Source organism: Impatiens glandulifera, chromosome 3 (genome assembly GCF_907164915.1).
Source record: "Impatiens glandulifera chromosome 3, dImpGla2.1, whole genome shotgun sequence".
In the NCBI taxonomy this organism is placed as follows: Eukaryota; Viridiplantae; Streptophyta; class Magnoliopsida; order Ericales; family Balsaminaceae; genus Impatiens; species Impatiens glandulifera.
Window position 1 is genome coordinate 21,436,831 of NC_061864.1, and position 16,712 is coordinate 21,453,542.

Below are 16,712 nucleotides of genomic sequence, written 5' to 3' on the forward strand. Positions count from 1 at the left end.
AACCATCTACATGGAGCAGCCAGAAGGGTTCAAAGTTCAGCAAGAGAAGAACATGGTGTGTTTGCTTAGGAAGTCGTTGTATGGACTCAAACAATCACCAAGGCAGTGGTATTTACGGTTTGATGCGTTTATTACTCAACAAGGCTTTATGAGGAGTAGCTATGATACTTGTTTATACTTTAGAGGGAAGAATATACTTGAAGCTGATTATCTTCTGCTATATGTAGATGATATGCTACTGATCAGCAAAGAAGCTTCAAGTGTGAAGAAGTTGAAAATTGTTCTAAGTTCCGAGTTCGATATGAAGGACTTATGCAAAGCTGCTAAGATTCTTGGGATAAGGATTAAGAGAGACGGGAAGAATGGTGTAATGACTCTCAGCCAGCAAGGGTATCTCGAGAAGGTGATTGACAAGTTCGAAATTCGAGGAGCCAAGCCAGCAAAGTTGCCGATCACGAATCAGTATCTGATGTCGTCTGTGAACTCGGCAAAAACCAGGTCAGATCAGACTTACATGGAAAAGATTCCGTATTCAAGTGCAGTTGGGTCTGTGATGTACTCAATGGTCTGTACCAGGCCAGACTTGGCACATGCGATTAGTGTCTTGAGCAGGTTTATGGCGAGTCCAGGCCGTGAACATTGGCTCGCAATGAAGTGGTTACTAAGATACATAGCCTCGACTACTAATGTGGGGATATGTTACAAGAAAAGAAGTGGAACAGAGGTTAGTGTAATTGGTTACGTGGACTCAGACTATGTAGGAGATAAAGACTCAAGGAAATCAACTTCGGCTTTCTATTTTTTGGTGAACGGTAACTATATCAGTTGGAAGAGCCAGTTGCAATTAGTAGTGGCCTTATCAACGACAGAAGCCGAATATATCGCAGCAACTGAAGATGTAAAGGAAGCAATGTGGATTCAGGGTCTGTTGCAAGAACTGAAGGTGTTCGAAGGACCTGCGACGGTGTTCACAGATAGCCAAAGTGCACTACACTTGTGCAAGAATCCCGTGTTCCATGACAGAACAAAACACGTGGATATCAAGCACCATTTCATTCGAGAGAAGATAGCACAAGGGGTGGTTTCAATCAACAAGGTTGGAACAGAAGATAACCCGGCTGATGTTGGAACCAATGTACTACCTCTAAGTAAATTCAGATATTGTTTGAATTTGCTTAGAGTTCAAGAGATTTAGTGCAATGAAGGCTTCGAGCAATGAAGTGATGAACATATTCGATTTTACTAGAACAAGAGAAGGACCCTTCAACTCAAGGTGGAGATTGTTGAAATTGAGTTGATGGGTCAGGCCCAAATTTAATAGGCCCAACTAACTAAAGTGTCAAAGGCTTAAGTTTGTTAAGTTTGTTAAGTTAGTTAGGACAAGTTGTTTATATATATATATGAGTAATTCACACAAGAGTAAAAAAAGAGATTTCAAATGTGTGATTGATATATATGAGAACGAGGTGTAACTGAAACGTTTAATTGTGATAGTGGAATCGAGTTCGTAACAGAGCTCGACGGAGACGTAGACCATCTTTTTTGGGTCGAACTCCGATATCAAATTTTGTGTTGTTTTATTGGTTTCTTGCTGTTATATTTCTTAAGTTCTTTGATTGATTGGGAGGGAAATTCCCTACAGATCGTTTTCTTTATTCGCTGTTTAGTGTAATCTTTCAAGTTGGTTCGCTGTTATCCAAAAACGAAAAAATTTATGTGATTGAAGATCATCATGCTTACAGTACCATCTCCTCTGGCATAGAAACTCTCAGTAATCATCTGATTTCTCTTTTGCAACTCTTCCTGAAGATTAGCCACAAACTTATAATCCAATAGAAACAATCTTAGCCAGAGAAAGGTTGTCGAACTTACTTGAACATAGTCTCCAGTTGCATAATCACGCAAAAGAACATAACCATTTGGCTGTAACATGGAACACATTACAAAGAATAGATATTTGAAATAAACAAAACATAAGTTTTTTACAGTGTAGAAGTACTTTCAGCACTTTCTTGATATTCTGAAGTACCAAGGGCATCTTGGCCGGACAAACAGAAGACAACATAAAGATCTGATCAAAACACAATTACATTGTATTCGTCAGCTGAAAACTTAACACAATGAAAAGAGCCAAATCTGCAACTCACCAATGTAACAATATCAACAGAAGAAGGCATAATTGTATCACTAAGGTCATTTTTTGCAACATCACAAGTGAATGCATTCACACTTTCTAAATTGAAGCCTGCACGCGACTGTGTATAGTGAAACAATCAAGTGTTTGTTTTTTAGGATTACAAACAAGTGTAGATTAGGATGATTATATATGGATTGGTATAGCCGACCTTAACAAGTGTGATTGCCTCTGATGAGAAGTCGCAGGCATGTATAAAGAGATTTGGGTGACTACCCAATATGGGAAAGATGGTGTTGCCTGCTCCACATCCAACCTATAGAAAGAATATCTATTGGAATTGTTGGCAAAACAGTTTGTCTTTTAACACAATTCAACAAAAAATCTCTTACTTAGGAACAGAAATATCAATATGGAGTTTGATTGTATGCCTAATTGATTTCATTACAAATAAATGTGATATGGCAGAAGTTTGTTAAGTGTAGGATGGTTTCAATCTTCCCAGGCAACAACTAGTTTCCAATTAGAGACTTTATATTCGAAAAGACAAGGACAAATAATTTTTTCCCCTTTTGATCTTCATTCTCCTTCTACTGGGGTTCTTCGATTTCTTGAGATGAATTGCAGATTCTAACAAAGAGATATTCCATTCCTCCATTCCAAGTTCATTAATAAAACATAAACAACTTTTTCTGAATTGATTAAACATTTGATTTTGATGTAAGCAAAATGTTGGGAGCTTATAATGGGAAATTGGACGAAATGACTCTAAAAATGGGTAAATGAGTGGGTGACTAACGCATAATTTTAAATGTCTGGTGACCACTAATATTTTTTGACGAAATTGCCCATGTCGCTAGACGTAACCGCCGGTTGCGAAACGCAACCGGATGCAAAGTGAAAAGTCCACAATCGCGAGACGCAACCCCGGTGGCGAGAAGCAATTTTTTTTTTTGAAAAAATGTGCGTCTCGCGATTGTCTGTTGCTTCTCGCAACCGGGGTTGCGTCTCGCGATTTGTGGACTTTTCACATGGCATCCAGTTGCGTCTCGCAACCGACGATTGCGTCTCGTGACAAGGCAATTTCGTCAAAATAATATGAAGTGATCACCAGCGCATTTAAAATTATGCGTTGGTCACCAACTCAATTACCCATATTTTGAGGATCATTTCGTCAAATTTCCCATTACAAGCTTCCAACATTTTCTTATCTATTTCTCAACTCACATTAGTGAAATTTATAAATAATATTAACGTCGGTGATTATAGAAAACCAGAAACAAAAATTATAAAAAAAATATATATATTATCAATAAACTTACTAAAAATATAAATTATAACCAAAAACCATTATCCATACGAGAGAAAATGATTTTTTCTATAAAAGTATCATTTTTCTTCTTTACAACTATCTCTTTAGTTTATTACTTGTTATTATAAATTTCCCCCAATGTGGCTTGTTTCCGTTACTTATTGGGTGACTAATTTTTAATACATTTGATAAGGAGGTTGAACCTATAACATTACTTGTTATCGATAATAATTTTCTAGTGAATTGTCTTAGATATGGAGGAACACTAACATTTGGATTCGACAGTGTCGATACTTAAACACACCCGATGATTCAAAGGATGAAATGATACTCTAACATGATGATCATTTCGTCTACGATCATAGGCTCAATAATGCCCTAATTGAATGAGAACGGTTGCTCAAATTTGATTCACTTGATCATCCAACCGATTGATTGGCTATAAATTTTATAGCACTCCTTTGACAAAACAAAACCAAGGATCATAATCCAAACTCTTCAATCCAAACTTCATAGAATCCATCATTGAAATTTTCAGTATTTTTGTGTAAGGATCTAAGGTCATTTCTAGATTATCCCAAAGCTTCATAAAGAGTTCAGGAATGTTCTTCAACTCACAGTAAATTTTAATTCGCATTTAATTCAAATTATATATTCAAATTGAAAATTTTAAATTTCAGTTTGAACAATCTTGAATACTACTTAATTATCCTTATTCTTGATTTTAATTCGATCTAAGATCATTTCAAAACTTTCTACTTAATTCAATTTTAACGAATCAAACTTAAACAAAAACACCCAAATTTGATTTTGAAAATTATTAAAATTGAGTTTTTGTTCTTGAGCTCTAGCTCAAGAATTACTATTTGAAAAGCTTCTTAATATATTTTTGAAAGATGTTAGAGTACTTTTGGATTAATACTATTTAGTTTTAAGCATGTTTGATTAAAAACCAAAAATCTTGAAAATTACCGTTCTTGAAATGGTTCAAACTGATAGCCAATGTTCGCTTGATTCTATTTGATCTTAACATATATAAAAATGCTATTGGTAAACTTCTTATGTCGATTAAATCTTAAGAACCAAAATTCCATTTTTTTCCCAATTTTTTTTTAATCAAATTTAATATTGTCCCGATCGATTGATACATCAAGATGATGTTAAAATGATCATTGAGATTAGATGAAGCTTCTCGTGCCTTTAAATTGAATGGTGAAGCTCTAATTGAAATCCCAAAACCTGTTGTTAGTGTTCTTAGCGTCTGACCAAGAATTTTGCTTTGGCAAACCAGCCATCCACTACACCTGATTGATACATCAAGATGATGTTAAAAATGATCAGTGGGATTAGATGAAGCTTCTCATGCCTTTAAATGAACGGTAAAGCTCTAATTGAAATCCAAAAACATGTTGTTATTGTTCTTGGCGTCCGATCAGGATTTTATCTTGGCTTGGTTTTCGACAGAAAAAAAACATCCATCCACTACACATATGACTGAGAAATCCTAGCATCTGATCGAGGATTCTCACCTTAGCTTCATTTTCGACTAAGAAAACCAGTTAGCGCTTATTTTCCATCCGAGAATTCATCTTGGCCTAACTTTCGACCGAGAAAGTTAGCTAAACATGGTTTTCAACCGAAGATTAAAGCGCGCAACAAAAGTTCAACCTCCGTGTTGAACGAGCACCTATCCCCGTTGACCCAGGCCAAAACCTGCGCATCTGACCCGATTCGCGACCCGAACACCTACATAAGGACTTATTTGTTTGAGGTTTTAATATATAATTGTACCTAAACTATTTTTTACCTAGAAAACGATTTCAAAATTTTTTCATAAATATTTTTTTTGATAAATGCTTGTTTGAATTTATTTTTAAATTTTAACACCTTAAGGTGATATTTTTCAGATATCTTTCTCTACAATTGTTGACATCAATCGCAAATACTATCATTTAAATATTATTTTATAATTTAAAATTTAAGAAAAACTCATACATGTCAAGAACTTGAAAAATAATTAGTTGAATAAAACGTAATAAAAATCAAACTTTCATAGAAATAGTTAAAATTTATGAATTATAGTTCATTCTTGAACGAGTGATATAACGCGAAAATCCTTTTCTAAGTATCACAAAATATCAAACTCAATATAATCTCTAATTAAATATACGTATATAAATATTTTATAGGTTTTAAATTAAAAATCAATTATCAACTCTTTATTCAAACAAATAATCATTTTAAATTAATTATATCTAATTAATTTTATAGCAAAAAAATTCTTTTAATCAAATTATAATTTGACTATCTTTAAATTTAAAAGATTATTTATATTTGAACAATAATTAATTATTATTATAATTAATTTTATAACATCGAAAACATTTTCTAAAGACTTTTCAACACACAAACCGAAGTTAAAATTTTACAAATTTTGGGCTTTTTCGGGATAAGTTTTTTTAGGTAAAATATAAAATATAAAATATTTATAAATATTTTTTTATTATATATATATATATAAATATATAATGTTTTTATTATATAGAGTATTATATATATAATTATGAGAAAAGTGAATATTTATTATATATATATATTGATATTATAAAAAAATGATATATTGTAAAATAAATTAAAAGAGTTATTTTTTTTAATTTTTTTTGTAATAATTATAGATAAAATATAATGTTTATATATATATATATATATATATATATATATATATATATATATATATATATTATTAAAATTAATAATTTATAGTTTTTTTTTAATTTGAGATGGATCTTCCTCAATATAGTATTTATGTTTATTAAATATATATATATATATATATTTAATGATATATTTTTTTAGCTTATTTTAAATTTATTTTAAAAGTATTAAAATATAATAATTTTATTAGTTAAAGATGTGTAAATATTATAACAAGTTATAAATTTTGGTTTTATATTAAATTTATTTTTATTACTATGAAATTTATAAATAAAAATAATAAATAAATATTATATTTTTTTTTGTTATTCGTAGTTTTTTATCATATAATATTTTCTTTTTCATCGTATATTAATGATAAATTATTAAAAATATTATATTTATATATATATATATATATATTTATACATATTATCTTTCAATTTTAAGTTTTTTTTCCTAATATATATATATATATATATATTATCTTTTTATTACTTACTTTTATTATAAATAAAATTTTATATAATATATAATAAAAACAAATATTTATTAACTCATCATGCATATAAAATATATAACTTATCTTCTTTTTTATTTATATATAAAAACAAAATTACATATATTATTTTGTTTGTTTATTTATTTATTTCTATTTCTATTTATATATATATATATATTTAATATTTTCAATAAATTTAATAGTTATATGTATACTATATTTTATAAAACAAAATTCCATATTAATTTGTATATATATATATAAATTAATGAGGAGAGAATTTATATATTATATTTTTTTAATTAAAAAATTGAGAAAAAAAGCATATATATATATATATATATATATATATATATATATATATAAATATCGATATATTTATATTTATATTATATAAAAGGATATATTGAGAAATAAATAAAAATTTAATTTTTTATATATATTCTTATAATTATTAGTAGAAATATAATTTTTTTATTATAATGTAATATAAATATATGTTTTATATAACAATAAATATATTATTTTAAAAAAAAAATAGTTTATATTTTTTATCATCACATATTAATTATAAATAATTACAAATATTATATTTGTTATAATTTTATTGTCAATACTATTATTTTATTTTAATGTAAACTTATTTATTTAATGATAAATTTTATAAAATATTTATTTTTTATATATAAAAATTATAAATAAGTATGAATTAAATTTATTTATCCCTTTAATATTATTTTTATTTATACATAAGACTTTTTATATATATATATATATTTATTTATTAATCATAATAATTTTATGAAATATAATATATAATTTATAATTTTGTTTTCTATATTTATTATAAAATTAAAAATAAGTATTAATTAAATTTATTTATCCTTTGAAGAGAGAACATCTAACACATTTTTCTTAGAAAAAAAATGCTCAATTCAATTAAATATATTTATGATTAACTTTCTTAAAACTTACACTAATTTAAAAAACGATAAAATGTCCAAAATTTGATTGAATTTTCATTATAATTGACATGGCGTAACTGAAAAGTATAGATTGTAAAAATATTGATAAGCTATGATTTTATATTTTGGAAAAATTCTATTTTTATTAAAAAAAAAAAAAGTTGTGAAACGTGCGCCAGATAAGGGTTAAGCCTATGACTTTTTGTTTAGGAAATGAGCTACATGCGCTTGTTGATAATAAAGAAAAATCTTATGCACGTAATATAGATAACATCCAAAATATTATTTTTAGGAAAAAACAATCGATTCAATCAATTACATTTAGGGTTAACTTTGTTACATTTTCAATAATTAAAAAAAATTGGATTCCCATTATAATTGACATGGTTTAAGTGAAAAGTATGAATTGTAAATATAATGATAAACTATGATATTATATTTTGGAAAAAATCACATTTTACTTAAAAGAAACAAAGTTGTCAAACACGCCAAATAGCCAGATAGGCTTAGTGATGGTAAAGAAATCTAATGCATTAATATTGATAACATCAAAAATATTATTTTAGAAAAAAATGCTCAATTCGGTTAACTATATTTAGGGTTAACTTTATTACATTTGCAATAATTAAAAAAATGATAAGAGGTTCAAAATTGGATTGGATTCCCATTATAATTGAAATGGTTTAAGTGGAAAAGTATGAATCTTAGCTATGGTTTTATATTTTGGAAAATTTCACATTTTATTTAAAAGAAAATAAAGTTGTCAAACGCGCGCCAGGTAAAAGTTAAACCTATGACTTTTTTCTTAGAAAACAAACACTTTTATCCACTGAACTACATGTGTTTAGTTATTGTAAAGAAATCTAATGCATGTAATATAGTCAAAAATATTATTTAAAAAAAAAATGTTCAATCAATTAACTATATTTATGATTAACTTTGTTACACATATAATACTTAAAAAACGTTAAGAAGTTCAAAATTGGATTGGATTCCCATTATAATTGACATGGTTAGAGTGGATTGTATGAGTTTTAAAAGACATGGTTAGAGTGGATTGTATGAGTTTTAAAAATACTGATAAGCTATGGTTTTATATTTTGGAAAAATTCACCTATTTTTTTATACGGTTATAGAATGCTAAGATTATACGGTTATTAGAATGCTAAGAAGAAATGTGATCATCTTTCTCCCTTGATTGAGATCATCCTAGAAAGTGGTAGAATGAGACATTAGGCTAAATGAAAATTTGGAAAACCATCTTTCTATTATTTAAAAATTAAAATTTCTTTTTTACTTTTTTATCTCTCTTATTTTATTTTTTAGACCTTCCATCTTTCTCTTATTTACCATATACATAAACTATTATTAATTATTTATTTATATTTTTTTAATATTCCATATTTTATATTAGTTACACAATTTTTTTTTATCTTTCATGTTTCTCCATATATCTCCATATATATTTCTTTTTAATTGTTTTTTACTATCAATAATTTTTAAATTTAACTACTCATATTATAAATTTATTATTTGTTTATTTTATTAGTAAATGAATTATATTATTATTTTTTATTCCATAATCAACGTTAATAACAAGATCAAATGAGAAAACTTTTTAATTCTTTTTAAATCTATTTTTTGCACCAAATATTTCACATAAAAATATTTCTAGAATCATAATAACAATTGTGATTTCATATATATTTGTTTGAATTTTTTTTTGAGAAATTTAAGAATATTTTATTTAATTATCTTAAGTTATAAATTAAACATAATTTATGATTAAATCACAATTAAATATTTTTAACCCTTTACTTAGTCTAATTGGATAAAATATATACAAATATTTTATTCTAATTTTGATATTTTGAAAATTTTTATTATTTAAGATTTAATTATCACAATAATTAATTTTTAACTACGTTTTAATTCTTCTTTTTGAATTATTTTAAATATAAAAATTTAAAATACTATTTTAATATTATTAAACATAATTTTATTATTCAAAAAAAGGTAAGATAAATTTTCATAAAATATATTTGATTCTTCTTCTCCCGACCCCGCCTTAATCCCCCTATATATAATGTTTTTTTTTTTTTTTTTTGTGTGTAAGACGACCAGATATTAGGGTTTAAACTTGAAACCGAATGAAGATGGAGAGGAAACCTACGCGCATGGCCAAATCCAAATCACGCCTAAAACTCGAGTATGAGGCGGCTCTTGGAGCCCGTAATGAAGCTTTGAGGAGGTGGAAGTCTGCTAAAGCGGCTCTTGCAGCCTATGATGGAGTTTTGATGAATGAAGCCGCTTGGGCGGCGGAAGTAGCGGCCGTGGAGGCGGAATTAGCGGCAGAGGCGGAAGTAGCGGCGCCGGCGAAGAAGAAGACTGAGAAGAAAATTAAGGCGCCAAAAGGCGATATGATCTGAAAATCAGGTATAGTTCTCTAAGAATGCTATTATTACTAGGACATATGCATCTTCATCCATGCCATGGTAAACTCTGGAAAGAAAAAAACACTTTACTACTGATTTGTATAGATGGATAGAAGTATTTTGACATACTATTGTTACTTTAGAGCTTGCTTAACTGCATACTTTTGAGTTGAGTTGATATATGGAAAGTATCTTGTTTCTAAGCAAATTCTTGAAGATCTGTATGTATGTTTATGATTATTGATTGATGCCAACAAATTCATGACCAGTTAGTTATTGCAGCAAGATACTGAACAAGGCAAGTTTTCCCACTAGATGTAGGTCCTCCTTGTAAGAGAACAGGATATATACCTACCCACAAATATAGCCTGAAGATGTTTTCTAACTGTTTCAGTCAAGACATAATTCTCAACAAACCCAACAACAGATGAACACTTCCTTTCCACAACCACATAGTGTTCTCAAAGGAGGAGGCTAGCATCCAACAGATGTGATAAAATCATCATCTGATTCATGGATTTAGCAGCACTCTAGGGGTAAGAAAAAACATACAAAAACCATCCTAAAGAGCTCTATCTATTAAATCCAAACTTCCTTCTGGCCTTCCTAATATATTCTAGTGCACGGTAAAGGGACCTCAAACTATACTGAGGATTCTTCTTTATAGAAAGATCCATTTTCAGCTCTTCCTGTGTATATGTTCAACATCTCCTCTTTCAGCTAAACAGAAAGATCCATTTTCATCTTCAAGGACACCAATTATTCTTTGCAATGTCTCTGGAGGTGCCAAATTTACTTCATCAAGCAGAATCCATTCTCCAGTTCTAAGAGCAGAAGCAAAAGCTCCTTCTACGAATGAAAAAACCATTCCTGAAGAGTCGTTGATCTGTGCATAAGCAGTTTGAAGTTTCATAGAGAAAACACTCCAGGCTTTCTCTACCTCAGGACACAAACCCCTCTTCCGCATTTTACCTGATCCAGATTTTACTAAACTGAACTTATCAACAGCTTTCTGGAATCCATTTAGAAGCTTCTTCCACTTTCCATCAGTGACCATTTTTCTCAAAACATCAAGATAATCCTCATTATCCTACATAATAATATAAAGATATATAAATTCTCATATATAGTCATTAAAAAACCGATATGCATAAAAATCAATGTTTAGAATATACCTTCATAGAAAATGTAGTCCTAAAAGGGTTCTCAAACTCCTTAAATAATAGTGGTATGCATATGTACCTCGCATTGACAGGTTTGAAACCTCCTAACAAGTCAGTAGCATCACTTTGCTGACTTAAGTTCCGATTTCAGAATAAAGTTATACACATGAGATGTAATTGTGAAAGTAGACACGCTTAGATGACAATGAAGTGTATAATATCGGTCTAAAGCAGCTTACCAGCACAGTAAGTTTTTGACCAAGCTTCTGGGCAAGAGTCTGCACAAGAGTAGTCTTCCCCGTACCAGTTTCACCAACCAATAGAATAGACTCGTTGGACTTAACAGAACATGCAATTTTTTCAAGAATATGCAGTGAATTGCGTAATTCAACTAAGGGCTTCTCATTGTGGAACTGCACAGAAAGAAAAAGTTACTGTCGGAACATATAAAAATGCAAAATGTGACAGAAAAATACAAATAATTAAGATGCACTCACTGCAGTTTTAGTGCGTTGAAGGGTGACCCTTCCAATACATAGATCTGAATGCAACTCCTATTGATTAAGAATTAGGGATACAAGGTTAACAAAATTTTGAGATACGGGTTTATAAACAAGCATTTGCAGATGGGACAACACTTAATAATACCTTACCCATATGTTAAGCCGTAGAAAATCTATATAACTACAATAAAAACATATTCTTTTAAATGAATCATTAATGGGTTTTTGGGCAAACTACATGTTCTCAATAGATAGAAAAATTAGTAAAATACATCAGCTCTCGACCGTGGCTTACCTGAAGAACCGCGTGAGCAAAAGATAAGACCTTTAGCCAACGCCGGTCGGGAAGTTTGGACTGCCGACGCGTCGATGATTCAAAGGCTGAAATGATCACCTTAACATAGTGATCATTTCGTCTACGATCATAGGCACAATAATGCCCTAATTGAATGAGAACGGTTGCTCGAATTTGATCAACTTGATCATCCAACCGACCTTGATTGGCTATAAATAGCACCCTCAGACAAAACAAAATTAATGATCATAATTCAAACTTTTCAATCCAAACTTCACAGAATTTATCATTGAAAATTTTTAAAAATTTTGTGTAAGATCATTTCTAGATTATTACAAAGCTTCATGAAGAGTTCAGGGTTGTTCTTCAACTCACAATAAATTTTAATTTGTATTTAATTTGAATTATATATTCAAATTGAAAATTTTAAATTTCAGTTTGAACAGTCTTGAATACTACTTAATTATCCTTATTCTTGATTTAAATTCGATTTAAGATCATTTCAAAACTTTCTACTTAATTCAATTTTAAAGAATCAAACTTAAACAAAACACCCAAATTTAATTTTGAAATTATTAAAATTGAGTTTTGTTCTTGAGCTCTAGCTCAAGAATTACGATTTGAAAAGCTTCTTAACATCTTTTGAAAGATGTTAGAGTAGTTTTGGATTAATACCATTCATTTTTAAGTATGTTTGATTAAAAACCAAAAATCTTGAAAACTAACGTTCTTGAATTTGTTCAAACTAACAGCCATTGTTTGCTTGATTCTATTTGATCCTAACATATATAAGGATGCTATTGGTAAACTTCTTATGCCGAACACTTGATTCTATTTGATCCTAACATATATAAGGATGCTATTGGTAAACTTCTTATGTCGAATAAATCTTAAGAACCAAAATCCCATTTTTTCTCAATTTTTTTTTGAATCAAATTTAACATCGTCCCGATCGATTGATACATCAAGATGATGTTAAAAATAATAATTGGGATTAGATGAAGCTTCTCCTGCCTTTAAATTGAACGGTGAAGCTTTAATTGAATTCCCAAAACCTGTTGTTAGTGTTCTTGGCGTCCGATCAAAGATTTTGCCTTGGCCTGGTTTTCGATAGAAAAAACTAGCCATCCACTACACCTGATTGATACATCAAGATGATGTTAAAAATGATCATTGAGATTAGATGAAGCTTCTTATGCCTTTAAATCGAATGGTAAAACTCTAATTGAAATCTCAAAACATGTTGTTAGTGTTCTTGGCGTCCGACCAAATATTTTGTCTTAGCCTGGTTTTGGACAGAAAAAATCAGCCATCCACTACACATGACTGAGAAATCCTAACATCCGATCTAGGATTCTCGCTTTAGCCTAATTTTTGACTAAGAAAACCAGTTAGCGCTTATTATCCGACCGAGAATTCATCTTGGCCTAACTTTCGACCGAGAAGGTTAGCTAGACATGGTTTTCAACCGTAGATTACAACGCGCAATAAAAGTTCAACCTCCGTGCTGAACGAGCGCCTATCCCCGTTGACCCAGGCCAAAACCTGCGCTTCCGACCCGATTCGCGACCCGAACACCTACCTAAGGACTTATTTATTTGAGGTTTTAATATATAATTGTACCTAAACTATTTTTTTAATCTAAAAAATAGAAAACGATTTCAAAATATTTTCATAAAAAAAATATTTTGATAAATGCTTTTCTGAATTTACTTTTAAATTTTAACACATTAAGGTGATATTTTTCAATTATCTTTCTTTACAATTGTCGACATCAATCACAGATACTATCATTTAAATATTATTTTATAATTTAAAATGTAACAGCCAGTGTTCGCTTGATTCTATTTGATCCTGACATATATAAGGATGCTATTGGTAAACTTCTTATGTCGAATAAATCTTAAGAACCAAAATCCCATTTTTTTCCAATTTTTTTTTAATCAAATTTATCATCGTCCCGATCGATTGATGCATCAAGATGATGTTAAAAATGATCATTGGGATTAGATGAAGCTTCTTATGCCTTTAAATCGAATGGTAAAACTCTAATTGAAATCCCAAAACATGTTGTTAGCGTTCTTGGCGTCCGACCAAAGATTTTGTCTTAGCCTGATTTTCAACAGAAAAAACCAGCCATCCACTACACATGACTGAGAAATCCTAGCATCCAATATAGGATTCTCGCCTTAGCCTGATTTTTGACTAAGAAAACCAGTTAGCGCTTATTATCCGACCAAGAATTTATCTTGGCCTAACTTTCGACTAAGAAGGTTAGCTAGACATGGTTTTCAACCGTAGATTACAACGCGCAATAAAAGTTCAACCTCCGTGCTGAACGAGCGCCTATCCCCATTGACCCAGGCCAAAACCTGCGCGTCCGACCCGATTCGCGACCTGAACACCTACCTAAGGACTTATTTATTTGAGGTTTTAATATATAATTGTACCTAAACTGTTTTTTTAATCAAAAAAAAAATGGAAAACGATTTCAAAATATTTTCATAAAAAAGATATTTTGACAAATGCTTTTTTGAATTTACTTTTAAATTTTAACACCTTAAGGTGGTATTTTTCAATTATCTTTCTCTACAATTGTCGACATCAATCAAAAATACTATCATTTAAATATTATTTTATAATTTAAAATGTAACAGCCAATGTTCGCTTGATTCTATTTGATCCTAACATATATAAGGATGCTATTGGTAAACTTCTTATGTCGAATAAATATTAAGAACCAAAATCCCATTTTTTTCCCAATTTTTTTGAATCAAATTTAACATCGTCCCGATCGATTGATACATCAAGATGATGTTAAAAATGATCATTGGGATTAGATGAAGCTTCTCCTGCCTTTAAATTGAACGGTGAAGCTTTAATTGAATTCCCAAAACCTGTTGTTAGTGTTCTTGGCGTCCGACCAAGGATTTTGCCTTGGCCTGGTTTTCGACAGAAAAAACTAGCCATCCACTACACCTGATTGATACATCAAGATGATGTTAAATATGATCATTGGAATTAGATGAAGTTCTTATGCCTTTAAATTGAATGGTAAAACTCTAATTGAAATCCCAAAACATGTTGTTAGTGTTCTTGGCGTCCGACCAAATATTTTGTCTTAGCCTGGTTTTCGACAGAAAAAACCAGCAATCCACTACACCTGACTGAGAAATCCTAGCATCCGATCTAGGATTCTCGTCTTAGCCTGATTTTTGACTAAGAAAACCAGTTAGCGCTTATTTTCGACCGAGAATTCATTTTGGCCTAACTTTCGACTGAGAATGTTAGCTAGACATGGTTTTCAACTGTAGATTACAACGCGCAATAAAATTTCAACCTCCGTACTGAACGAGCGCCTATCCCCGTTGACCCAGGCCAAAACATGCGCGTTCGACCCGATTCGCGACCTGAACACCTACCTAAGGACTTATTTATTTGAGGTTTAATATATAATTGTACCTGAACTATTTTTTTAATCCAAAATATAGAAACGATTTCAAAATATTTTCATAAAAAAAATATTTTGATAAATGCTTTTTTGAATTTATTTTTAAATTTTAGAAAAAAAGTTCACTTAGACGTATTGTACAACTAGCTTACTTAGACGTATGTACTAATAAAATGTCATTTAAACTTATGTACTATCAAAAAGGGTTTTTTCTTATTTAGTTGAATATAAATAAAAATGAAATTAATAATTTTTTATTTAATTTTTATTCACGACTTATATTAGTAATAAATGAATTGTTTTGTCTAATATTTGATTATTACTCTTTTAGTGTTTGATGAACGAGTTTTTATTATTATTCAATTCTTAATTCTTAATTAATTTATTTTTGTTTTGAAGGATTTTTATTTTTGAAAAAAATTTCATTGTTATATTCAATTATTGGGATCAAACAATTTTAAAATAATTAATAATTAATGTGAATATAAAAAATTATATATAAAAAGAAGAAGAAATATATAGTTAAAATAACTAATGATGAATGCTCATATATATATAAAATAAAATTAAAATAATTAATCATAAATACTCATATAAAAATAATAAAAAATTATAAAAAAGATAAAAATAGAGGATTCATTTATTAGTAATAAATGAAAAAGAAAGAGAGAGAAAATATATTAATATTTAATTAATAAATATATAAATTTAAAAATAAAAGTTAACCATGGTTACTAAAAGAGGCTAAATGAGCCAATTTTTGATAGTACATACGTTTAAATGATTTTTTATTAGTACATACGTTTAAGTGACCTAATTTTACAAGTACATACGTCTAAGTGAGCTTTTTTCCTAAATTTTAACACCTTAAGGTGATATTTTTTAGATATCTTTCTCTACAATTGTCAACATATATCGCAGATACTATCATTTAAATATTATTTTATAATTTAAAATGTAACAGCCAGTGTTCGCTTGATTCTATTTGATCCTAACATATATAAAGATGCTATTGGTAAACTTCTTATGTCGAAGAAATCTTAAGATCCAAAATCTCATTTTTCCCAATTTTTTTGAATCAAATTTAACATCGTCCCGATCGATTGATACATCAAGATGATGTTAAAAATGATCATTGGGATTAGATGAAGCTTCTCCTTCCTTTAAATTGAACGGTGAAGCTTTAATTGAATTCCCAAAACCTGTTGTTAGTGTTTTTGGCATCCGATCAAGGATTTTGCCTTGGCTTGGTTTTCGA

General features: G+C 29.4%; 1 protein-coding gene and 1 long non-coding RNA gene across 2 annotated transcripts in view; both read right to left on the reverse strand.

The window, feature by feature from the left end:
- Nucleotides 1-16,712, reverse strand: part of LOC124931078 (uncharacterized methyltransferase C3H7.11-like) — a 73,165-nt gene that overhangs the window by 8,655 nt on the left and 47,798 nt on the right. The gene's annotated exons all lie outside the window — the stretch shown is intronic.
- Nucleotides 1,768-2,458, reverse strand: LOC124931080. The gene is made up of 4 exons (XR_007098692.1): nt 2,346-2,458; nt 2,000-2,255; nt 1,873-1,923; nt 1,768-1,803 (listed from the first exon to the last, which is right to left on the reverse strand). It is a non-coding gene; the product is annotated as an uncharacterized LOC124931080 (long non-coding RNA).